Source organism: Cavia porcellus, unplaced genomic scaffold (genome assembly GCF_034190915.1).
Source record: "Cavia porcellus strain 051 isolate PalLab524CR breed Dunkin Hartley unplaced genomic scaffold, mCavPor4.1 scaffold_18, whole genome shotgun sequence".
In the NCBI taxonomy this organism is placed as follows: domain Eukaryota; kingdom Metazoa; phylum Chordata; class Mammalia; order Rodentia; family Caviidae; genus Cavia; species Cavia porcellus.
The window spans coordinates 19083358-19108491 of record NW_026947501.1 but is presented as its reverse complement, the minus strand read 5'-3'; the positions used below and the strand labels follow the sequence as shown (position 1 = coordinate 19108491).

At 43.2% G+C, this 25134-nt stretch overlaps 1 long non-coding RNA gene across 1 annotated transcript; it reads left to right on the top strand.

The window, feature by feature from the left end:
* The first annotated feature begins 23314 nt into the window (after nucleotides 1–23314).
* On the top strand, nucleotides 23315–24799 carry LOC134471484 (uncharacterized). Its single transcript, XR_010040930.1, has 2 exons — nucleotides 23315–23419; nucleotides 23734–24799. It is a non-coding gene; the product is annotated as an uncharacterized LOC134471484 (long non-coding RNA).
* Nucleotides 24800–25134: the final 335 nt, after the last annotated feature.

Here is a 25134-nt window from a genome sequence, read left to right as displayed (position 1 = left end):
CAGAGGGAACCCTGTCAGGTACATGGATACTTACAACCTGCCTGACTCTCTCCAGAAAAAGCTACCTGAGAGATGACCTTGCTGGATACTGGGCGGACATGAAGAGGCAGGAAAGAAAGCAGGACAAAGTGTGGACAACTGGTGGCCCTGCAGGTCTGGGCAGAGGGATGGGGCCTGCCGCGCACCGTGGGAGAGCGCTAGAGGGAGCAGGCCCTGATTTCTCCGTGGTGGGCATATGTGAGTCTTGATCCTTTCGATTGTCCTCATACAAAAGGGCAAAAGGAAGGGGACAGTGTTGCCTGTGAGAAGGGGCGGGGCCAAGAACACTTTAAGGCAGCAAGGTTGCCAGGGAGAGTAAAATCTCTACTCTTCGTTCTGAAGATTTTTCCCAGCCTCCTCTGAGCTTGGCTGTGGGGCAAGGTATTCATGTATCTTTTGACAGGGGGAGAAGGAATCGTGTGCTATCTCAAGACCTTCCCGTGCAGAGAGGAGGAAGCTGTTCCTGGGTTGTGACGGGCAAACATCCACAAGTGCAAGCTAAACTCCAGCAAGGACCATGCCTGACAATACACACAGAGAGAGGCAGAACTGCCCCAGCTTTGGAATGAGGAACAAGGCAGAAGATGGCATCCTTGAAGGGCTGAGGGAGTCTACCTTTCTCCAGATGTGGAACAGCTGTTCTCTAGGGCACAGCTGTGGAGGGAGGCACCTGCATTCCCCGGGCCCAGGTCATACTCTCTGGGCAGGAATGGAGAGAGTCAGAGGACTGTTGAGCAGGGGAGCATCCTGTCACTGTCAGGCCATCCCAAGGCCTTGGGGCGTTTCACTTTCTGTCTTCCTGCTCCTCAGCTTTCCCTGGCCTGAGCTGGTGGTTATGTTTGTTGAGCTGCCCACTCAGACTTACTCAGACAAGAAAATACAGGAACCCAGAGCCCGGCTTTCTATCACCTGCTTGAGTCAGCAGGCCTCACCTGAGGTCAGCACATGGATGAGAGAACCCAGGAAAGGTGGTGTGTGTGTGTGTGTCTGTGTGTTTGTGTGTGTGCGTGCGCGCACGCACGCTTTGTGTGGGTGTCCACATGCACATGTGTGTGGGGTGATGCAGATCTCCATGGAAAGACTCCTAGGATTTATGGGTCTGCTCATTAGCGTGCCCTTCCTTGAACCTCTTGGGAACATGGCTCCCCGAGGTGAGATCACCCCATGGAGTCACCACCTCCTCTCATTTTTGTATGCTGTGGGTCGCAGGAGTAGGAGTCACTACGAAGAAAGACAGGGCTCATATTTGGCAGCTGCCCAGCTACGAGGTGAGAGCTCTAACAGAGCCCTACAGAGGCCTGCTGTGCATCTGATCTTCGGCGTGGGCGCCCAAGGCTGCTGCCCAAACCTAGATCCACTGAGGGCAAATCCCAGAGGGCCACCTCCTCAGTGCTCCTGCCCCAGCCCTAAATGTTCTTTTGCCTTTAACTGTCCAGATAACCCTCTTCTCTGTTCTCCAGGAACTCAAGGCCCTCTCATGTGTGTTCACAGTGAGAAGGCACAGACAGCTGGAGTCCTTTGGGGGAGTGAGGATGTCTCCCTGTTACTGCTGACTGCCATTGGAGCTGTAGACCATGACCCGGGAAGGGGAGTGCCGGCCTGCTCACTGTCCCCTAGAATGTAAAGGCAGGGTTCCGTGAGTAATAGCAAAGGAGGGGAAAGAGCAGGAAAGGAGTTGGAGGAACCAAAAAAGGAACTCTCTCAGGGGAAGCCCCACGTCAGCCTGGGCCCTAAGAGATCTGGAGTAGAAATGACGCCTCAGAGCCCAAACCTTTTTGAGGCAAGGAACTGGCTTTGTGCCTTCATACTGCCATCCATGATTAGCCACAGGTGACCTTGGGGTCATTCTTGCAGTATTGCTGGGTGCTCCTCCAAATGGGTAAAAGCGGCTCCATGAGCCCAACGACAGACCTCATAGAAAAGCCACAGATGTAAGTTGTTCAAAGTAAAGCTTTCAGCAGGAGGAGATTTGGGGGATTCGGGCCAGGGCACCATCAGAGTACGTTCAGGCTAAAGCACAGCTGGAGCCCCTGGGGAACCAGGGGCTGGAGCTGGCAGAAGACGAAGGGGTCTGACACCTCTGGTAGATATGATCCATGGATTGGAAAGATTAGGTACAGTTCTGAGGTGACTACAGGCATCCTCCATAAGCCCTCTCAATCTCAAGCCTTAAATGGACCCATGAGGTTTCACGAACAAGTTCAAGTCTTTTTTTTTTTTCCCTCTTTCTGAATAATAGCATTTCCCCTTCCACTCCATTCCTCCCCTTCTTGTTCTTGCCTGGCTCTCTCATTCTGAATTCCTATACTACTTGTCCTCCTAATCCTGCTGGGGCTGGTTGTAACTGCCTCAGCATCTTTATAGAGGGAGCTCGGGACAGTTGACAGTTGGAAGCTCAGGCTTTGAGATGGACTTGGACTTGATGCTCACTCAATCTATTTACCTATTATGCAAACTTGAACAAATTACTTAACTTCTCGGCAACCCACTTTCCTCTGTAAAATATCATGATAGCAGTACCCAACTCAAGTATACTGTGGGAACTAAAATGGATAATTCAAATGAAGTACTTAGTGATGTGTCTGGCATGGTCTGTGCCCCATAAATGCCAGCTATCATTTTGAAATGATGGTCCTCGTTCTGTATGCAGATGGGATTTCCACACTGTGCTGCAGTTCTCTCTGGCAGGCACCAGCTGCAGTATCTTATATATGTAGTAGGTGCCCAAATGTATGGGGCAGTATTACATGTAGAAAAACCTGTACAAGAAGACAGAGGATCTGGGCCCCTGTCAGTTTCGCAGCAAAGCCCCTTACACCCGCACTTCTTCTTTGATAGCATAGCAAAGCGTCATCCAGCAAAGGAACAAGTGTGTTGGCGTCAGCCTGTTTCTTTGCTCTGCCAACTCCAAAAACCTCCTTTGAGAAGACCCAGTGGAAGAGTGTCTCCCGAAGGAAATGCAAGGCAGGTAGTGGAAAGGAGGCTGGAAACTGTCCAGCAGGGAGGACAGTGGGCAAGGCCCCTCCCGTGGATACCTGGCAGTCTGGTCAGGGAGCAGCCAGGCTGACTGCATTTCCAGTCCAGTGCAGTGACTTGGACATTACTCAGTTCTGGGTGTGGTCACTCTCGCTTCTCTGTGAGTCAGTCTTAGAGGCTCCACGGTCCCCAGCCTGGCTTCCAGGCTTAAACCCTTGTCACTCTTTCCACTGATGGAGAGAATGAGGCTGACCGACGCACAAGTTGCCACCCCTCATAAGTAGGATGACAAGGCTTCCCTTAAACCTTAGCTGCTGCTCCATGAGGGACACAGGTGAGGCAGAGGCCAGCTTCAGAAGTTCTCATGCATCAGCATGAAAAGTAACAACATCCAACCTGGAGAAGGAGATGGTGGAGACGGTGTTTCAGTAGTTTAAGGTGGGCAGGAATGGGAGTGTTGGTGACAGCAGGAATTTTGAGCTCCTCATGCCATTCTGGCCATCATTACAAAGCCTGGAAATATTAGGTTCTGCCTATAGAGCTAGCAATGAACCACAGCTGCCTACCAGATGCTGCACACACACTCAGTGTGAGAACTACAAATAGCACAGTCACACACGCATGTATGCACATGCTCTTCACATATGCACACAGTGTCACTGTCTATGACAGAGGGTGAGAAAGGTCACAAGTACCCTCCTTTATCTTCCAAGCTCTTTCTATGTCATACCTTATCTAACCTGTACAAGCCCATCCCAGAGCTTCCTGCCAGGATGATGTTAGAGCTCATGCTGACACAGCTTACTAGGAATAGTGGGAAGTTACAGCTGTGGGGAAGACAGCAGGAGCTAAATGAGCCACATCTTCTTGGGTCATAGAGAATTGTATGGAGATTATAGTGTGCTTGCTGTTTAGAGAAATGTGCTTAGAACCTATTGATGCATTACTGTGCATACTGGGTAGCCAAGCTCTGGGTGACATGGTCCTCGTAGAGGCCTCAGTGTTCTCCACAGCTCTGGAGTCTCTGGAGGCCACATACACTGCTGAGCTGCTCAGACTGTGGCCGTCCTTCCACTCCTTATGATGGCAGAGACATCCAGCGGGTCCTGACCTATCTCTGTCCAGCACTAGCTCAGCAGTGCTGCTCTGCTCCAGTGGCCACAAGGAAAAGTACCTCACCAAGTGCTTGTTGGCAACACAGAGCAGCTCCCTCTCTTTCTCCTGCTCCCCAAAGAGTCCAGGCCTCTGACTAAAGCATTAGCTTCCTCAAAATAATAATAATAATAATAACAACAATAATAGAGCCCATTATCAGCCAAGAGCCATCTCTCAGTCACACACTGAGACACCCACTCTGAAGAACCCAGTCACAAGGACTAGAACTTCACAAAGGCAGAGTACAAATGATGCAAGCACCACCCATCACCACACCCTGAGTCCTAGCTAACTGATGTCATCTTAAGACGCAAAGCATGATGGGTGACAATATCCAACCAGTAACAGGGCCCAAAAAGAAATCATTCCTCTTGGGACATTTACCTCTAAGACCTCCAGGAACTTTCTTAGAACTACCCATTAGACTCATGATCTTATGTGTAAGGTACTACATTTCCAGACCACTTGGAGATCAGACTTGGAGTGGATAACACATCTCAGCCACAGCTTAGAGGGAGTCAAACTACTGGGGTAATTTTCCTCACTCCAGTGGAGAAAGCAGCAGTGGAACAACTGAGTGTGGCCATGCAAATATCCAGCATGGGAACTTCAAAGATGCAAGTATTGAGATGCAAAATGCACAGGGGACGTGTGGCTGAATGGGAACCCAAGGGCTGGGGGACTGGTAGAAATTATCTCCTTCACCTTGTTCAGGACATTTATTCATTCACTGAGTTATCATTTACTGAACTCCCGTGATGTACTAGACACCGGAGAAATACGTGAAATGACACAGTACCAGTTCTCAAAGAACTCACAGTTCACAGGGTCACCAGAGACCCACAGTGAGCACTATGGGACAGTGCTGTACAGTATGTGCAAGTCAGGGACTCTCTGGAACTGAAATCCTACTGCTGGAAATCAGCTATGCAGAAGCAAAATCTTGTGAATATAGTGCCAGTGTGGGCTGGAGTAGGTCTCTTGACCTTGGCTATGTGTCAGAAGCTTTGAAACTGTTAGCCACCAGGCTACACATCGGGCCACATAAATCAGAAGGTCTAAGCCATCACATGTTTTGAAGTTCCCCGGCTGATTCAGTGTGAATTGTAACTGAGAACCTCTGATCAGAGAGTCACAGCCTCTCTCATGGGGTCCTCTTCCAGGGAGTCCCCCTGATGGAAGGCTTTTTGACTGAGCAGTTCAATCAAAGACCATCAAGATGAGGATGGAGGAGAATACATGGATTAAAATAAAAAGAGCTTTCAAATTTTGCTTTATATTCATATTCTTATAAGTCATGGGTCATACTAGCAGCATCCCTAACTTCTCCAGGCCTTGACTGTCACCATGAACACACAGAAAGATTATGGTTTTCTTCACTACATGTAAAACCCAGAATCAACTCTTCTGGACTTAAGTGACAGGTGAGAACTTCTCTCCTTCAGGGGAAATTTTCTTTCTAGTCCCAACCAAAGGGACCTAACCTACCCCTATATTCCCCAAAAGGCAACCATCACAATTTCTAGATTTCCCAGAAGGATTTCATTGGTGTTAAGGTGGAAGAGGAGTAATGATTAAAAGTGTCACAGAACCAGTAGTCATTGTGAGAAAATAGCATGCAACAGCCTATCAGGACATCATACACGTAATGAGTGACACACACACACGCGCGCACACACACACACACACACACACACACACACACATTTCATGAACACACAGATTTTTCCTGCAGACAGCAACATCCAGGGTGAATCCAAGAATAACTTCCCCCAATTTCCAAAACCTCAGCAATGTGCATTATCCCTTGGTTTGCATGAATTAGACTTGGTAGATCTGGGAGGCATTGGAAGGGGAGAAGCCACATGGGCGGATAGTTCTTCAGGTTGCTCTAGGGATGGAGAGGTCTAAGTGATGCGATAAATCTGAAAGTCAGCATCATACAGAGTTAATCTCAACCCCTGGTTGCTGCTGAGATAACTCAGGTAGAGGGCAGCTGAGACTGGGAGTAAATCCTGAGCTGTCCAAGGTGGAAGAGATTGTTGCAGACAGGGGTAGTGAAAAGGAAGAAATCCAAGAAAGAGGATGATCCAGAAATGCGCAGGGGTCCTGGAGGAGACACTCGGCAGGATGGAAGCATGGTCACTAGGTTAGCCAACGGGGCACTCACTGTGGACCTGACAAGAGCCCCGTGGTGTGGTGAAGACAGAGGACTCAGCATTCTAGAATTTTGGGTGTGATGAGAAGCAGTGAAGTATAGTAAGGTAGTTGTAAAGAAGAGAGAAATTTTAAGGTTCATTTTTATGCAGACGGCAATAATCTGGGAGAGGGGAGGTTACAAGGAAGTAGAAAGGAAAAAGAGGGGATCGCTCGTGAAGCAAAGTCAGGGGAAGATGGTGGGGGGAATCTTCACATAGAATAAAGGAATTGGCTTGGGAAAGACAGAAATATTTAATTACAGCTCCTGTGCTGAAGGAAGTAAGTTACTGTTTATTCTGCTTAGCTGGGAGAGAAAAATGTGTCTTGGGTCTTCTCTTTACGTGTTTTGCACTGCGGGGAAGGATCGGTCTTTAACAGCAAGAGTCTTGGCAGTAAAAAGTAAGCAACTCTATCTAACTCCCTGGCCTGAGCTAATCAGAATTTCAAAAGGCATTCTTAGATAGACTGCTTTATATCTGAAATGGTGATGGGTGAAGTGTGGGCTGTTTACTGCTATCTAGGTCATATTTATTAAAATAGAAATCTGAGCTCTCTTTAATCCATAAGATGAAAGCAAGTATCACCAGGCAGCAGCATGAGTACAAAGGGACATTCTGTCAGTGTGGCCTCAAAACCACACAGAGCTTTGGAAAAAGCTCAGCAAGTGTCCCAAGCAGCAGAAGCAAACTCAAAGTAACAACCCGTCACTGTGTTTCTGTTTAACTCATCAAGCAAGGACCTAGTAGTTATTATCCCACTGACAGAAGGAAGAGCTGGAATCCTCAGGAAATAAGTGATGATTAGTTATAAAAACGTGTTAAAGTCCTCCTTGGACATAGTCCATTGGAATTACTGTATTGTATCTCTAGAAATGACCTATTAGTGGTGAAATTAGTCTTCTATGAAAAAAGTTATTTGGATTTTTATGATCATATATTCCTCCTCCAAAATTGATGGAGATGTACCCAAAAAGATAGAAAAATATCCGAGGGGGGGGGGCATTGACACTGGAATGCCCATAAACAAAGTATGCTTTGAATAAATAAAGGAGGGGAAAAAACTTCTTGGCTCTGAAGAAAGATAGAAAAATGTTTTGGGCTTTGCTTCACCTCCGTTCAAGTCCCTTCCTCCATGTGGACTTTCTTCAACATTTACACATTTGATCCTTGTCATAATTTTACAGGTTGTCTTTTTCCTGTTCTCTGGACCTCGGTTACCACCCCTAGCTTCTCTTAAACAAATGATCAAACATGACAATTCTTTCCAGTGAAGAGGAGACAAGCAAAGAAACGGACTTAGAAAATACGATTGATGAATTTGCTTCCACCAAATCCATTGGAGCACTTGTCTCTTTTTGCTTAGGTTCCAATGTGGCTATCCTCAGCACTGGTCTTTATTTTAAACTTTGATATTCTGTTCATAATAATTTTACATTAATTTTGATTTTTAAAGAATTGTGGCGCTAAGGTATTATTTACCTTGATTTCTGAGGCAGTTGAGTCCCTTTTATTTTTTTTTACTGGTCTGAATCCTGCCCTCTGAATTACTTCCTAGATCACTGTGTTTTTATTTAGATCCTCACCAACCATTCGTGTCTGCCTATTCAAAGGGGCAGTTTTCCCTCCGAGAACTTGCTTAGGTATTGCATTTTCTCTGTTCAGAGTTCTGATCCCCAGAGGCAGCTGTAGTCGTTCCGGTTTTCACATACAACTTTATATGTGAAAAACAGAGAACCCCAGCAGTCTTCCTCCATTCTTTGGCTAGATGGAGTGTACGCAGGTAATTAAGAACACACTCAGGGGTAGCACATCCTGATGAGATGGCTGATGGGAAGAGAGTGACAGCAGCAATTTAAGAACAACTTACACTTACAAACCCTTTCTGGCCCAACCATTCCTTGTCCAGAGGCCACTGGGGGAGAAGCGCTCTTATAGTGACCCTTCATTTCCCCAACTGACCCCACACCCCAAACACACCCCAGATGTTTTACGTTGGAGAAGAGAAGTGGGTGGTTGTTTCCTTTGTAAGGAGCCACAGTGTGAATATATTTTTCCACATTGCTGACTCATGGGACTGTTGGTGTCCTAGACTTCTGCACATGGTTCCAAATCCTTTGCTGACTTGGGGATGTGATGGAGAAGCAGCTTTGATCTAGCAGTTTAAGCTTCATGACTTGGTTTCTCTGTAACCGAGAATACTTAACTCCCTTCTGCAGACGAGGGACAGACTCGGTGACCTCTCATAGCTTTCTCTAGCTTCAGGATTCCATCTGGCTATTATTAGCATCATCTGGACAGAGCTTCAGGGTGACATGATGCTTCTGAGTGCGCAGAACAAAATTAAAATATCACCAAACCAACTCACCAAACCAGTCTGTCTTTTTGGTGCTGTTCAACATTACTAAGGTGATTTCTCTGAGAATTTCTTTCTCTTAAATATTACTTTAAAATTTTTTTTTAGTTTTTAATTTTTAAAATTTTATTATTTTGAAGGTAGTAAAATACAACAGAACAAGATAGAACAATGCCAATTGAGACAATGCAGTGAAATTGGTACAGAACATCACAGCAGGTAACTGGGTTAACAGTTATATGTACCATAGTATATCTCCTTATCTTCACAATAGTTGTCCTTTCAATCAGGTCTAGCAAAATCAAATCAAATACAGAACATTATAGAATTTATCAAAACAGAATACTGAATAGAGCTATATAATTAATGAGAACAAAGCAAAACAGTGATAATAGTATTTGCCTTCAAAGAGATGATAGAAAGAAATTCCCTGTATTTGCTATATTGCATATGGTCAACCTCCCAAGAGATGACCCCATTTGCTAATGAGGGTGGGCGACGGGGGGATGTTTAGGCTCATGGTTGCTTACCAGGGAGGTGAGTGGGTTGCTTTCTTTCCCAGGGCCTTAAATTCCAACATGGTGGGGATCTCAGGAGATGCTGACACTCTCTTAAATATTTCTGTCTATTTTCCTCAGCCTCTTTATTTCTTTAGCCTTTTCCTTATGTTTTCCATCTTGACTAAATTCCACTTATATGAAGGCATAAAATCGTGATCCTGGCTGATCTCTGCTCCCATGGCCAGCATGTAGGAGCCAGGGCTTTGCTATAAGCTGTACCTGGCTGTATCTTTTTTAAAAATGTTTTTATTTATTATTTTGAAGGTAGTGAAATAAAACAGAACAAGACAGAACAAAGCCCATTGAGACAGTGTAGTGAAATTGGTATAGAACTTCACAGCAGGTTATCGGGACAACAGTAATAGGTATCACAGTATATCTCATTGTCTTCACACTAGTAGTTGTTCTTTCAATCACATATAGCAAAAATAAAATGAAGTACAGAACTTATCAAAACAGAATATTGAATGGAACAGTACCATTAATCAGAATAAAGCAAAACAGTAGTAAAAATGTTTGCCTTCAAAAAGATGGTAAAAGAAAATCCCCCTTATTTGCTGTATTGCATATGGTCAACCTCCCAAGAGATGCTCAGATCTCTGGTTTCCATTTGCTAAAGGGGAGCAGGGGAAGTGGAATGTTTGACTCTAAGCCCATGCACCGGTAGGCTCACTATTGCTTAACAGGGAGGCAGGCTGGTTGCTTGGTTTCCCAGCACCTTAAGTTCCAACATGGCATGGATCTAAGGAGATGCTGGTGGTTCTCCCTCTGGGGTGGCCGCAGCCTGTCACACCACAGCCGCTTACCAGGGAGGCAAGCTGCTTGCTTGGTTTCCCAGTGTCCTAAGTTCCAACATGGCGCAGATCTCAGGAGATGCTGGTGGTTCTCCCCCTGGGTCAGCTGCAAACTACCTGACTGTATATTAATCTCAGCATTTACTACCTAGATGGGCATTTGGGCAGTATACCTAGCCAGGCTTTGGGACCCAGATTCCTCTTATATAAAATCAGATGCTAATATGTGATTCAGAGGATATTGCATAGATTACAGGAAATCAAACGCAGAGCACAGTGTTTAGAATTGAGAAAAGTAAAATTAAATAACTCTTGAATGCATCAGTGAATATTTGCATTATAAAAAAATAACCACACATGAAGTATATGTGGGTGTTCCTGTTCACAAATCCAAATAATACAAAAGTCTACAGAGTAAAAACTGAAAGTCTCTTTTCTCTGACTGCCTTTCCCCTTCCCTTTCTTTCCCAGCATTAACAACAGTGTTATTCTTTCTTTATGAAACTCTCTGTTTTTGGGGAGAAGAAGCTTATTATCTGATATGTGCATAGAGTCATGAGATACATAACAATGTTCCAGTCAATAAGGGACCACATGGGCAATGATGGTCTCACAGATTATTTTATCTAGTAACATTAGAAGCCCTTTAGCTTAGCAAATCATAATATGATGTTTTCACAATGACAAAATCATGTAGTGATAGATTTTTCAAAAAATTTTTCATAGTTAAGTAATGCAAGAGTACAGAAGTCTACCACCACAAAAAATTAGAAAATGATTCCATTCATCATCCCTTTGACTCTTATTTCTGCCCCTGGAGGTGAATACTCTAAGGAGCCCGAATAGATTCTTTTCAGCTTTATCCTATTCATTTACATATATGCCATATGCATACATTTTAAAATACTTATTTTACAAATACTTTTATAACAGAATTAAACTATATTTTCCTTTTTTTATTTCGAAGATAATAAAATACAGCAGAACAAGACAGAATAAAGCCCATCAAGACAGTGCAGTGAAATTGGTACAGAACGTCACAGCAGGTTACTGGCATAACAGTAATAAGTACCACAGTACATCTCATTATATTCACAATAGTTGTCCTTTCAATCAGGTAATCAAACCAAATACATGACATCATAAAACCTATCAAAACAGAGTATTGAATAGAGCAATACAATTAATCAAAATAAAGCAAAACAGTGCTAACAATATTTGCCTTCAAAGAGATGGTAGAAGGAAATCCCCCATACTGCATACGGTCATCCTCCCAAGAGATGCTCAGACCTGTGGCTCCCATTTGCTAAGACGGGGGGATGTTTGATTCTCAGCTGATGCCCCAGTAGGCTCACAGTTGCCTACCAGGGAGGCAAGCAGGTTGCTTTGTTGCCCAACGCCCTAAGTCACAACGTGGGGCAGATCTAGGGAGACGCTGGCTGGCTGGTTCTCTCCCTGGGTTACCTGCCACTTGCTTGAACCATGGCTGCTTACTAGGGAGGCACGCGGGTTCCTTTGTTTCCCAGAGCCCTAAGTTCCAACATGGCGCCATATTTTCCATTCTGAGACTGTCATTTGCTTAGCCACATGTTTTAGACATCTTCCCATGGCTGTGCCTATAAATCTAGCAAATTAGTGTTGCATAATAATATATTCACCCTAAGTAACTTCTATGGGTAGATGTTTAGGTTACTTTTGAGTTTTCACTACTGCATAAGTAAACACTTCTACCCTCTGTAGGCCAAAGACCAAGTAGTGTCAGCAACTGTCCTCCATGTGAGCAGCTGTCCTGTGTGGCCTGGAGACAATCATCCTCTTATTGTGTCAGGGAATCTCTTTCTGAGTATGAGCAAGGACTTTTTTAAGGCCAAGGGTAAACATATCCTTGGACCACAGACCAATCCTAAAGCTACACTTATGGCTGCCACCAAGGTCTAGCTCCTTTGAAGCCAGATAGAAGAACTGGTCTGAGATAATTTCAATGTTCCACAGTTAGAAAGCAGACGCAATATGATCTGAAAAGGCTGGCCTTCAGCAGGGGTAGCTTTCTTAAAAGAGTGGCCAAGGAATTGTGATAGGCAATTTGTACATCTCAGGTATCTGACGATTTTAAATATGAGTAAGTGTACATTGTAAGTGTGGATCATTACCCAGGCACACAGACTACAAGTCACAAAAAAGATGCCTATCATTCACCTGAGGGAAATGCTACCAGCACATGGTAGAGCTGCGGGCTTTCTATTGCATGAGCTCATGGTGGGCCCTCCATAAAGATTTGTTGAATGCATGCAGTTATCTGATGTGGACTCAAAGATATTTTAGCTTCATCTTGGCTTTCTTCGTAAGTTTACCTTATTGATTCTCAGAAACAAAGAACTGTTAAGGAAATGGTCATTATTACACGTGGGATGCCATACCTGTTTCAGCCAGAGATTCCTTCCCTTATGCTCCCAAGTGGGGTTAGTTGTTTTGACACATTAATTTGAATACGATTTTAATATTGTTCTGGGGATGTTTTAGTGTTCATGTACCATCAAGCTTATGGATGGCTCAGAGAAAGCAGTCTTGTATATGACTGAAACAATCATTAAATATGTATGATCCACATTACATGCTCAGCACTGCACCGTGCTGTGAGAGACACAGAGTCCTGTGTAGGAGAAGCTCCCCATCGTTGAGAAGATACATCATTCATAGAACTGTATCTGTCAAGGTTCCAGTCAGGCAGACAGGAGTTATGCTAGATGTTTCAAACACGGCATTTTGGAAGGGAAAGTAATTACAAATGTTTTGGAAAAGTTGAAAGACCAACAACAACAAAAAGGTACCTAGTGAATAGTAATACCATGAAAGCTCTGGGGAAGCAGGAGCACGCTTCTGAGCCCAAGGGCATCCTCGCTGCTGCTCTCCTGAAGGTGCCCTTATAGTGACTAAAAGTTCAGTTAGAGCTGCGACTGCTGAGCTGAAGCCAGGGTTACTAAGGGGATTCAGCATTTGGCACAGATGCCATGGGAAGAAAGGATTTCTCCTTGATTGGGTCATGTGATGGGGAATACAAGCAATTCACTGGCTTCCGAAATGGCTGGGTTCAAGATCTCCAGTGATACTGTGAGGGCTCTGGCTCCTCGGTTTTCTAGCTTTACATTTCTTGTTGACTTCATGCTTCAACAACACACTAGTTTTCCACCGAGTCCCATCTCCTCAGGAGGCTGACCTCATCAGACAGAGTCTTTTTTATGATATCTAGCAAGTCCTACAGTGCTGAAGGGTGGCGCTAGGATTTGCCAGCTGCCCCACACTACCTCCTGGAAAGGGGAGGAAATCCCACAGTCGCACAGTGAGTAGATGTTACCATGTACAGGAGGGTGGAAAAGTCATCTGAGCAGGCATAGCTACCAGTCTACTATCAGAACAACAACAGAGCAGAGTCATGCGCTCTGCCCTCAAGGGTCTTATTTTGGCTGAAATATGAAGAAGCTTCAGAATCATGAGTAGATAAACTTTTTTGAGGTACAGTGTTTGTGGAATGTAGACTCTCAGTCTAAGGCAGTGATGGTGAAACTTTTAGACCAAGTGCTCAAACTGCAACTCAAAACCCATTCATTTATCACAGAGTGTCAACATTGCAATTCAACTTGAATATTGAGGCTTTACTTTAGAAAAAGCAACTCATATGTTAACATCTTTTGCTTAAAAGAAAACCACAATAACAGAGCTCTCAATGATACAGCTTTTTATTGAAAGGTAAAAGTTTGCACTTGGTGTGTTTTTGCACAATTAATGTGATCTTTGGTGTTGTATGCATGCTGATAATTTGTCAAACCTTTGCTCCTTCTTCATTAGTTTGAGGGCAACACACGCAGCATTCAGGTCATCTGTTTGTTGGTTTCTTGTGTCAGGTTGATACCATTCAACGCTGAAAACAGGGACTCAATCGTAAGACGATCCAAACAAAGTAAAAATAGCAATCCCTAGTGCTTTCATTGACTTAAAAAATTATTTGGCAGAGAATTCTACACCTGAAGAATTTCATTTTCAGAACTAACAACTGAGCTGCCCTTTGTCCTCCATGGTCTATCTTCTCCCTCCTCAAATGTTGTATCTACATCTGCGAATTTATTTTTCAAATAGAGCTTTCTTGAAATTCCAATAGTTCCATTTCCAGATGGCTTCAGAAATGGTTGGGTTCAGAAACAGCTGGGTTCAAGGTCTCACGTGATTCCAAAATCAAGCCAGTACAGTCATAAAAGATCAAGTTCTTCTTGGATTTATCTGGAGAAATAGGAAAACACAAGGTTGTCTCCATCTTAAGGAAGATAAAAATCTGTTACTAAAATTCTCCTTTGGAGCTGCGGCAGTGCTAGAAAATTCCTTGTAGATTTCCTGATGGTTTGTAGGATTGTTTGCAAATGTAGAATTTTCTAAATGAAATTTTAGATTTGGAAAATATTTTGTATTTATTTATTTATTTTAGATTTGGAAAATAAAAATATTTCAACTGTCCACTTTCAAGGTCTAGGATGACTTGGCTCACATGCCAACACAGAAGGCTCAGCATGCCTGCTGTGGTACATGTACCATAGGTTCACTGCCAGTGGCATATGCCTTATTTGGTGTGATCTGAGCACATGAGGCATTTTCCACACGTGAGGAGGTGTTGAAAGCTACTGGACACAAGGGAGGTGACTTGGTCAAGTGCCACAATTACATGAAAACAAAGGTATGATTCCCTGAGGAATTCCATGGAATCAGTCAAAGTCCTGTATGGAAGATTGATGCACACAAAAGAGGTGAGCCCAAAATACTTTAATGAGAGAGTTGCTTATAGAAAAATGGACATAGTTAAAAGAACCACAAAGATGATCTGGCACCAGGAACTAGCAACAGTGGGAAGCCATGATGTCTCCTAACCTTGAAGAAAGTGAGGGAAGGAATTGCTTTACTGGTGCCAGGGAGAGCTCAGAAGAGGGGCAACGTTGAAGAAGCTAGTGAGCACAAGGGCCACAGCCACTGCCAGGGCCCTAGCCAACCAGAGAGGGAGGTGAAGGTCACTAGAGCACTGCCTTCTTCTCTTGCTCTTTGGTCTCCTGCAGACTACAGTGAATTCCAACAGCCAAACTCGCCTGGATGAAGAGTAGAGCAGAAGAGCTTAAAAGTGGACCTGGGGTGGATGGAGGTGAACGTGACACAAGGCAGCGTCTGTTTGTGCCATCCCAAATGGGGCCCTCAGTCTCCATCTACACCACCTGCTCCATTGATTTGGTTGAAATAACCTCAAGAAGGGACAGGCTTTGACAAAGGAATTGAACCAAATAACCAGGAGACAGGCCTTAAAATTGTTTCCAGGGATGGTAGACTGCATCCAGTTCCACCTAGGAACTGGAAAACAAGCAGTTGTCCTAGCAGAAACCTTGAGTAATATCTACAGTAACACTTGCCTGCAAGAGGGAGGGTGATTTTGCAAAGTACAAAGGAACTGGAAACATAATGGTGAAGATATCCCATCCTCTACTATAACCTCGGCTATGCCCTTTTGAGAGGGAGGCTTATTATTCAGAGCCCAATGTGGTTTCAAGGACATAAATTTCTTAGAATAATAGTAAACACAATTTGTCAACAGTCTACATAAAAGAGAATGAAGAAATGAGGTATAATGATTTGTTATCAACCAGTATACCCGTGGTTTTCAAGCCATACGTCTGTGATGTGATGTGTGTGCATTTGCTGCCAGATCTTGATTAATGCACACACAGTTTACTTTTGGTAAACTCAGGTTGACTCTTTTAAGGGGCTACTTGGCAGATAAAACATTTGTCAAGGAAATTTTCTAATATTACATCAATTTAAATGTGATTTATTGCAAGTAAGGGGTGAAGACATGAAGTGATGGCAATCTGGAGCCAAATAAAATTTGTGAATTTTTTGAAATGTAAGAAAATAATATGGACCAGAATAACACTGCAGTTAAGAATTCAGCTTCTGGTGCCAGACTCCCTGGTTTCAAATCCTGACTCTTACAAGCTACAGTATCATAAATGAATCCCCTCATGTGTCAAATAAAGCATAATTACCTGACACTGAAAAGCTATCACTTTAATATGTGTGTGTGTGTGTGTGTGGGAACATAATAGAATTGAATCCAGGGGGCACTAAGCCATATCCCTCGTACTTTTTAAAGGTTTATTGTGAAACAGAGTCTCACTAAGTTGTTGAGGCTCAAAGCTGTGAATCTCCTTTCTTAGCCCCCAAAGCAGCTGGATTACAAGTGTGCACCTTTGTACCCATTTAACCCTATTAGCTCAGCATTTCCTAAGCTTAGTCTATGAAGCTAAATAAATAAAAATCATTTAATACTCATTAACATCTTTTTCCCAAGACACACTGGAAAAACCAGTATCTACTGGTAATGAGCAAATCTAGGAGGAACCCACACATTACCCCATATGCAGTGGGTGGTCGCTGTGGTCATAGCTCCTTGGTGAGAACAGTTACAGAGAGGGGTTTCTGGGCCAACAGGTGCAAACTGTATAGAGCAGATAAAGGCCGGAGACTCCCTGGAGAAGGATAAAGGTTCTAGGGGAACGTTGATGGGCAGCCTGGATAAAGATTGTGATAGTAGTAAAACCAATGGAATGTACTTTCCCTTAGAAAAACCTTTGGAAAGAGAAGCCCTAATTATCCAACTGGCTGGCTGTGAAATGCAATAAAGACTGCAGAAAACCATCAGCACTTCCGGGCATCAGAGGACAAAAGAAAGAAGCATGCGTTCTTCTTAAGCTACTCGGTTCTCTCCCCCTTCAGTGCTGGGGATCAAAGCCAGGGCTTCATGCACAACAGGAAAGCGCTCTACCTCTAGGCCACACCCTTGGAACAGGTCGCTCCACGGGCTACTGCAGGTAGCCAGAGCGAGGCTGCAGGCTGGGCAGATAGTATCATGCTGTATAGCGCCTCCGCCTCTAAAAGCCCCTGAAACTCAAGACTAAAGATTGCAGTCACACCTGATTCATTTCTGTCTGCCTCCTAGTTAAGCCTCCTAGAGCAGAGAATGGGAGACAGAAGGGCCCTTGCTCAGCCCAGCCTTTATGTTGGAGGCAGACCGAGCTATAAGTAATAAGCGAATTGCTGCTGGGGTCAGCAACTGTATCCTTCTGCCTCAGGCCAGGTCTGAGAGAAGACACTTGTGAATGGATGTGTAACTGCATGTGTATCAGCTCAGTGTCTGGCATTTAAGTGCTCAAGAGATGTTACTATTTTTTTTCTGTGTGTATAGCAAAAGTATCTAAGATAGGCAGCCAATGTTCTTAGTGTTAATTCTTTAGAAGAATGTTTTTTTGCCTCCTGCCTGGAGCTTTCTGTGCCCTTCAGGCCTATAGCAATCTTGGGATTTCTTCGATTTAGAAAAAAGTCAGCCAGTGACAAAGAGGCCCCAGACTGCATCCTCCTCCATGCTCTGCAGACACAGTCAGACTCAGCACAATCATTTCATTTTGCTCTTCTCTTGCCAAGCATTTCAGGTGGGAAGGCTGGGGAACCTGTCTGACAGCAGGCACTCTGCCCCCAGCGCACTAACTGCTCTGGTAAAAGGCTTCTTCTGGGGCAGGTCTAGCTCCTCACAAGGGGCTCCCAGGGAAAAGACCCCACCCTGGTCTGAAGTGGCTTCAGAGACTTGAAACCTACCCCAAGTTGGAAGGTATTTCAGGCAGTTTGAGAATGCAGGATGAAATAATACGAGGAGGCCCACATGTATTAGTGTTTACCGCCTCAGCACAGGTTAAGCACATTACATTCTTCCAGAGCCTTCTGGGAAGCTGCTTGTGTCTACATTTTACTAATGAAGAACTGAGAGTGAAGGAGGTTAAGGATTGGTAAGTGGATAAAGTAGGAATCTGACATAAGTTGTCGAATGCAGGGCACAGTCTCTTGACACTATCCTGCTTTCCCCAGAGCCCACTGAGGCCTCTAGGCGCCCCCCAGCTGTGTTCTTAGGCCTCAGCAGCCACGTGCAACCTGGTGGTGGGGTCCGCAGTGTTTAAACCAGAGATTGCAGGCACCTCATTCACTACTGTCTGGCACAGAGGAGGCATTCAACGTGTGCTGGGCTCTCCTCAGCCTCTGCTTCTCAGCAGTAGGACTTCACTTCAGACGACAGCTCAAACCCATCCTTTGTAAACGCCTTCTTTCAGGGAACTTCTGGCTCCTGGCGGGAGGTAGACGGGAGAAACAGCCACTTACCCGGCCCTCTGACAACTAATGGGGTTCATAGCCCAGAGGCTGGAGACTCAGACTTCAATGAGGGGCAAGGGTGGGCCACAAGCAATGGGCTCCAAAGAGCAGCACGGGGTCAGCAGCTGGGAGGGGCAGTGCGGGAAAGATGGGCACAGTGCCTGAGCTGATCTCCCATTGGAAAGTGAGTAAGAGGAGGGAACTGCAAACATCAACTGGTGGAATAAACTAAAATAAACAAGAAACTGTGAAAAAGAAGATCCCTGATAAATGACTAGACCAACTGCGATGATTCTGGCTAAACACCCTACCAGGGACCAGATAGCCCCCTCAACAAGGAATTATATCTGACCCAAGATGACAGTATTCTGGGGTTGAGAAAGCCCAGGCTTCATCAACAAGTACAATAATACGGATAAAGGAACTAAGGGAATATGCAACCACCAACTCAACTCTACAGAGAATACTGCAAGATATTCTAAAAAAGAAAAATACGAAAAATCCAGAAGTAGCGGCAGAGAGGCCACAATGAATGGAGCAGAAAACAAAATGAAGAAGACAAACTGACAACTAATGACAAAAAAGAGCTCAACAGAAATGAGGCAGAGAAGATTGGATGATAGGAACAGCTATTTTGGAGAAAATGATGTCTTAAGAGGTAATACTGATTTAGTATCATCTTGTTTTGAAGTCTCATCAAGCTTTTGTTCTTCTGTCTCCATTGGTCTAAACAGGTGGTATCTTATTGGATTTTATTATATATGATAGTATAAGCAAAATCTTTTATAGACAAGGAGATTATACAGAAACCATTGTTCATTTTCTGTTAGTTGATTCTAAATACCCTATAATACTGTCATTCTCTTAAATGGTTTTACATTGTTTTGATATATTTGATGCTTCAGTATACGAAGTTATACTCAAAGATTTCAAGGAAAGAGACAATATGGTAACTACTTTTATGTCAGGATAATCTTGTGGTGAAACACTATTTTGTTTAAATGGTTATGTTTTGATCTGCGCTGATTTGCTGTTATGCCCTCTTCTATCTCAATCTCCATTTTATTATTTACTTTTTTATCCTTTTAATTAAGGGAAAAATAAATTAAAAAATAGCAGGATATATTATAGTAACCCACTTTGTCTTTCCATTATCTTGATTTAAAGCCCTGTATTGCTCTCACCATCTTGTTTTGACTGATGTTCCTCTATTCTGTTTTGCTTGATAGTACCAGGTTCGAAAGTTTAGGCAACAGCTGTGAAGATAGTGGGATTCATTATGACGCCCATTCTGGTTGACTATTTTCTACTTTTGAAGACCTATAATATCTCCAATGTTTTGGTTTTGTTGGTTTTGTTCTTTACTGTTTTGTTCAAATTTTATTATAACTAATGATATAGGCAATTCTATTAGAGATAGCGGGAGGCATTATGGTAACCATTGTTGATCACCTAGTATTATGCTTTTACATTATCTATTATGTCCACCCTTTTGATTTGACTGACTCTGTCTGTTATGTCACATTTGGTTCTACTCTCTTCCAAAAAAGTAATAAGAACTGTGGGAGCAACAAAACCCAAAATGTGTAATTGTCATTGTACAAAAGAGAGGAAAAGAAAGTGCTCGAAATGATATAACTGCATGTATATTTAAGTGTATAAGATAGATAATAATATTACTGAGTTTTGTTGGATCATTGAACAGAACTGTTTGCAGTCTCACTGTTGGAATGTCCACTTTATAAGCTTTAATTTTGTAACTTGAACAATTATTTCTAAGATGACAAAATGTAATCCATTAACTAGTGATTTCCTACTGTTTATTTTTTTCTGTAAATCTGTATAACTTGTACCCTTTCTCTGCTTTTTTTCTTTTTCTTCTTAAATAAAATTTTAAAAAAAATGAAAAGCTTCATAGCAGCACATGAATAAAGGCAGAGACCAATAGAATATTTTAGGAAAAGTATAAAAATATACAGGAGTTTAGTACATGATAAAAATGGTACTGTATTTGTGAACGTAGTGATTACTCTATAGATGGTGGTGTTATTCCTCATCTAGAAAATGTTAAGTTGGAGCCATTTTTAATTCCACATATCAGAATAAATTCCAACTGGATTAAAGATGTATATGTAGCAATAAAAACACAAACTACTGAGAGAAAACAAAAAGAATTCTTTTTCAATCTTAGAGTAGTGAACTTCTTTCTGATTATGATTCAAAGACCACAAACAATAACATAACAAGTCAATAAATTCAGTTAATGAAAAAATTTGAAAGCTATTTAGACTGTCTATCTCAAGCAAGCAAGCAAACCTGCTTAGGTAAAATTAAAAGGATTGCAACCCTAAAAAGAACACACTTAATGCAACAGATGAAGGACAAATTGTAAATTCTAAGATATCGAAATAATCTCTAGAAGAAAGGGAAGTGAAAACATGAGTAAAGGGCATGAAAAAACAGCTCAAGGAACAAAGCAAAAAGACAAAGGAATACAAGTGGGTGTTTATTTTAAGTGAAATTAATCAGATGCACTAGGTTAAACATCACATTGTTTCTCTTGTATGAAAAACCCAAAGTAGCAAAATAGAGAACAGGCCTTAGGGAGCAGAAAGAACTTTTTCCAATAGGAAGGTGAATAAGAGATGAGGGAAGGGGGAGAAAAGAAAGGAAAAAGTTTGAAGGGAGGGGCGAGGAAGAAGCCAAAAAAAAAAAAAGAATTAAGCCGCGGTATGCACAAATACAAATTCCCTATGATGAATTGGTCATTATGTACTGCAAACACATATGTACTATAAAAAAAAATTCAAGGGGCTGTTATATATATAAAATCATGTTTTGCGTCTTCATAAAAATGTAAATTAAAAGTTTTGAGGTGCTGGGTTTTTGTCATCTCTCAGGTTGGTAAACACTTAAGTTTTAAAATGCACAGTTGTCTATGAGGGCAAAACATTTTCATGCATTTTGGGTGCACATATCATAGTGCAGCCCCTGGGAAGGCAATTTAACAAGTTTATCAAAATAACAAATGTGTCTGTCTTCCAACCCAACCATTCCTCTTCTTGAATCTTGCTTCAAGAATGTATTTGCATCTACATGAAGTGACACGTATACCAGATTACACACTGGAGCAAAAGACTAGCAATAATTTAAGTGACTATTAGTAGAGAAATCTTAAAATTTAGGGATAACACACTACCCTCAGGGGATGACACTTGGCTTTCTGCCTGCTTTCATGCTAGGAGCAATTTTAGCATTTTTCAGTGGTTGAAAAACTCAAAAGGAGAATTATATTTCACGGCTCATGAATTTTATAAAAAGTTCTATCAATGTCTGTTAAATAAAATTTTACTGGAACACACCCTAAGCTCTTTTATTTATACATTGTCTCTGGCTTCTTTCTTAAGTAATTTCTGCAGACTCCATGATCCCACACATTCTAAAATATTTATTATCTGGCCCTTTCTAGAAAAAAATATTCTGGATAAGAATACATCCACACAATTGAACACGCTGCTGGAAAAGAAAAAACAAAAAGCTGTTTTATGAATCACTATGGAAAGGTTTCTAAAGCTTAAAAATAGCAGATGTAGAAAGTGTTAACTGCATGCTCCCATGTGGATAAAAGGGGAAGACATATTTGTGTTTTATTTAATATGCATGAAATTATCTGGAAGGAAATACAAGAAATTAGTAAGCAATGGTTATCTTTGGTAGGAAATGAGACTGGTGAACATAGAGGAGGAAAGAACCTCTGTGTGTGTGTGTGTGTGTATGTGTGTGTGTGTGTGTAAACTGCCCAAAAATTAAGTTTAAAAATACAGTTGTGGTAGATGAGAGCATAGCTTTAGGTTGCTGCAAACAGTTGGGCCTGGCTTTGGAGGGTGGTGAGGTCAGAGATGTCTCAGAGGCCAGACGAAAAAGGATCTCTAGGCTGGGCCCACTAGCTTGCATTTTGCAAATCCGAGGACAATAAGAACAAAAAGATAAATATTGTTTTTTTTTTTTTTTTTTTTTTTAATCTGGAAATAAGAAAAAGGTGGGTGGAAGGGAGTGGGGTAGGAAGGGAGAGGGTCCTGGGAGCTGCTTCTGGGGAAGGAAGCCGGGAAGCAGGGAACAGAGGTGGGAGGCTGTTCCAGTGCATTTTAGTTGTCAATTTGCTGGATTAAGAGACTGTAAGCGAGGAGACTGCTTCCTGGAGCGTGCTGGAGTCATTTTATTGCAACACACAGTGCAGCTCCCTGCCTCTTCAGGTATGAAGAGTGCAAATCATAAGGAGGAAACTGGAAATCGCCTTATAAACGATAATTATTCGCTAAAGCTTTGGGTAGTAGCGTTAGGGTGTGTCCTCAGGGCAATAAGATTAAGCAGGTGTTTAATGGCGCCCAAATCCAGGCAATAAGGGATTGAACCGGCGACTCACCTCCCCGGGACACTGAGGATCCTGTTTTACCCTGAGAGAGCGCTGGACATGGAATGCAAAGGATTGAGGTCAGGGTGCACCACAGCTCCACCCAGGAGGAAGGGGAGGAAAGACTTGGGCTTGGTTGTTCTCACCCAAGAGGGTCTAGGATAGGCCCCTTCTCCCCCATCACGTTCCTCCTAAGGAACAAAGTTCTTTTCCTTCCTGCCCCGGGGCAGAGCACAAGTTGAAAAGGGTTGCTTGTCCTTTCCATGATTTATAGTTCAGCAAAAAGTTCTTTGGGGTCTCAGGCCTGAGATCTGGAACCTCCTCCCCCTCCCCCAAGCACACCCTGATGGGGGTCCCTGTTAGGAGCAAAGCCAGGGGCTGCTTAGACACAACGCAACCTTATAGCGTAGCTTTCAGCTTTTGGTTTAAAGTGAACCCTTCTACCCCTACCCCCTCATCGAGTCTCTGGGATGGAGGATAATCTCCCTAACGCCTAGGCAAGGACGCAGTAGTTGACCGGCCTGAATAACGTGGGGTCCAGCGCCACCTAGCGTCTATTTTGGAACTTGCGTGGGTCGTGCTCTATTTTTTTTATTTTTTATTTTTTATTTTTTTTATTTTTAAGCTGGTTCTAAAGGAGAGGAATTGAAGAGACGTGTTCTCTGCGCACTGGGCTGTCCTCCTGCCCACGTCGAGGGACTAGAAGTTTGGTAGGAAAAGCTGAAATGCTAAAATCTTAATGTGTCACACACGGGGGTGTTGGGTGAAGGGATGGGGGAGTCTGTCTTGGAAGGAATCTAGGGTGACTCACAAGTAATATTTAGAGTCTTATTCCCAGTAGATTGGCTTAGGCATCCTGCATGAATATTTTCGTTCAACTAGGAAAAACAATACTGGTTCTATTTTATGGCTTGTATGCTTTTCAAAGTAGTTTCTCAGGGCCAGTATATGGGTTATTTACAGAAGTTCTTGCAAGCTGCTTCAAGGCTGAATCTACTCCTGGTCTTTGTTACTGTCTTTGCAGAACAAGCAACCCCTCTTTCTTGACATCTCATTTCCAGGCTGCGCCTAACCCTCTGCTCACATAGCCACTGTTTGCTCTTGGCTTCACGTCATTAATGAAAACCTCAGAACACTTCAGAGAGGGTAATAGTATACATTCCTATTTGATTCGTGAAAAAACTGATCCTTTGGTGGGGGACTTCCCCAAAACTTCTCAACTAGAAGTGGAGGTGGGATTTGAACCCAGAATTATGCAACTGCAAAACTATAGCTGACTGTTGCAGCGGAAGCTACAATCTCCAGGAGGTTCTTGAGCTGACAAATAGTTCTTTCACTCCGAGGGCACCTTCTGCTCTGAGCCAGTTACTGTGACCCTCAGGGAGGACTCCGGTGGAAACACTCTCCTTCCTCCAGCCCTCCACACAGGCGCTCTCTCAGCCTACACACTTCCGCACTGGAAAGCACCCCAGAGGAATAATGACAGCAAACAGCAAGACTTGGCAGAAGTGCAGAATGCCAGGAAAATCATGGATTTGTCTCCAGCTCCCCCGTCTTGGCCTCATCTAGTGGGAAAATGGGAAAATTCTCTGCTGGTTTCTCCTCTCGCTCTGGTCCCTCTGCTCTGGTCCACCAAATAGACACATCTCCAGAAGAAGGTTAAGTAGGGCCACCCTCTGGACTCCCCGAAACAAGCTGGTGCTTAAATATGCAGATTCAAAAATAAAATTTAAATGGAGTGCCATGCTGCAGAGAGATCCAGACCCTGACCTCTCTAAATGGGGTAGTTTCAGACTCTGGGAGGCGGCTTGAGGTACACGAACAGCACAGGATTGGAAAACTTACATCCCCAGTCTGTCACTTCCTATCTCTGACTTTGAGTGATTTGCTCAACTTCTCCAAGCATCAGTTTCTTGCATTATATAATGAGGGAAATTATCCTCTTGCCTACAAGCTGATACAGCATCCACCCATATCTGCAATTTTGATTTCTGTGGTTTTGGTTACTCATGGTCAACTGTGATTCAAAAAAGTATTAAGTGGAAAATTCCAGAAATAAGCAATTCATAAATTTCAAATAATTCATTTTATATTGTTATTATTGTTTTATTATGAATTGTTAATATCTTACTGCACCTAACTTATAAATTAAACATCATAGCTATACATGTAGAAGGAAAAATGTAATATATAGTGTCTAGGGTTTGGTGCTTAGGCATCCTCTGCAGATCTTGGAAGGTATGCCTCAAGATTAGGGGGCCCACTGTAGGAGGCAAAGTGCTCTGTGGGGTGACAGAGGTGGGGTCTGGTGCAGGAATATGATGGAGTCACAGTAGGAGAGCCACACTGCCCTGTCCCCAGCACTCCCCCATCCTCAAAGGAGTCTTTCTCTCTCTTTCTACAAAATGGGTCTGGATGTGGGCAC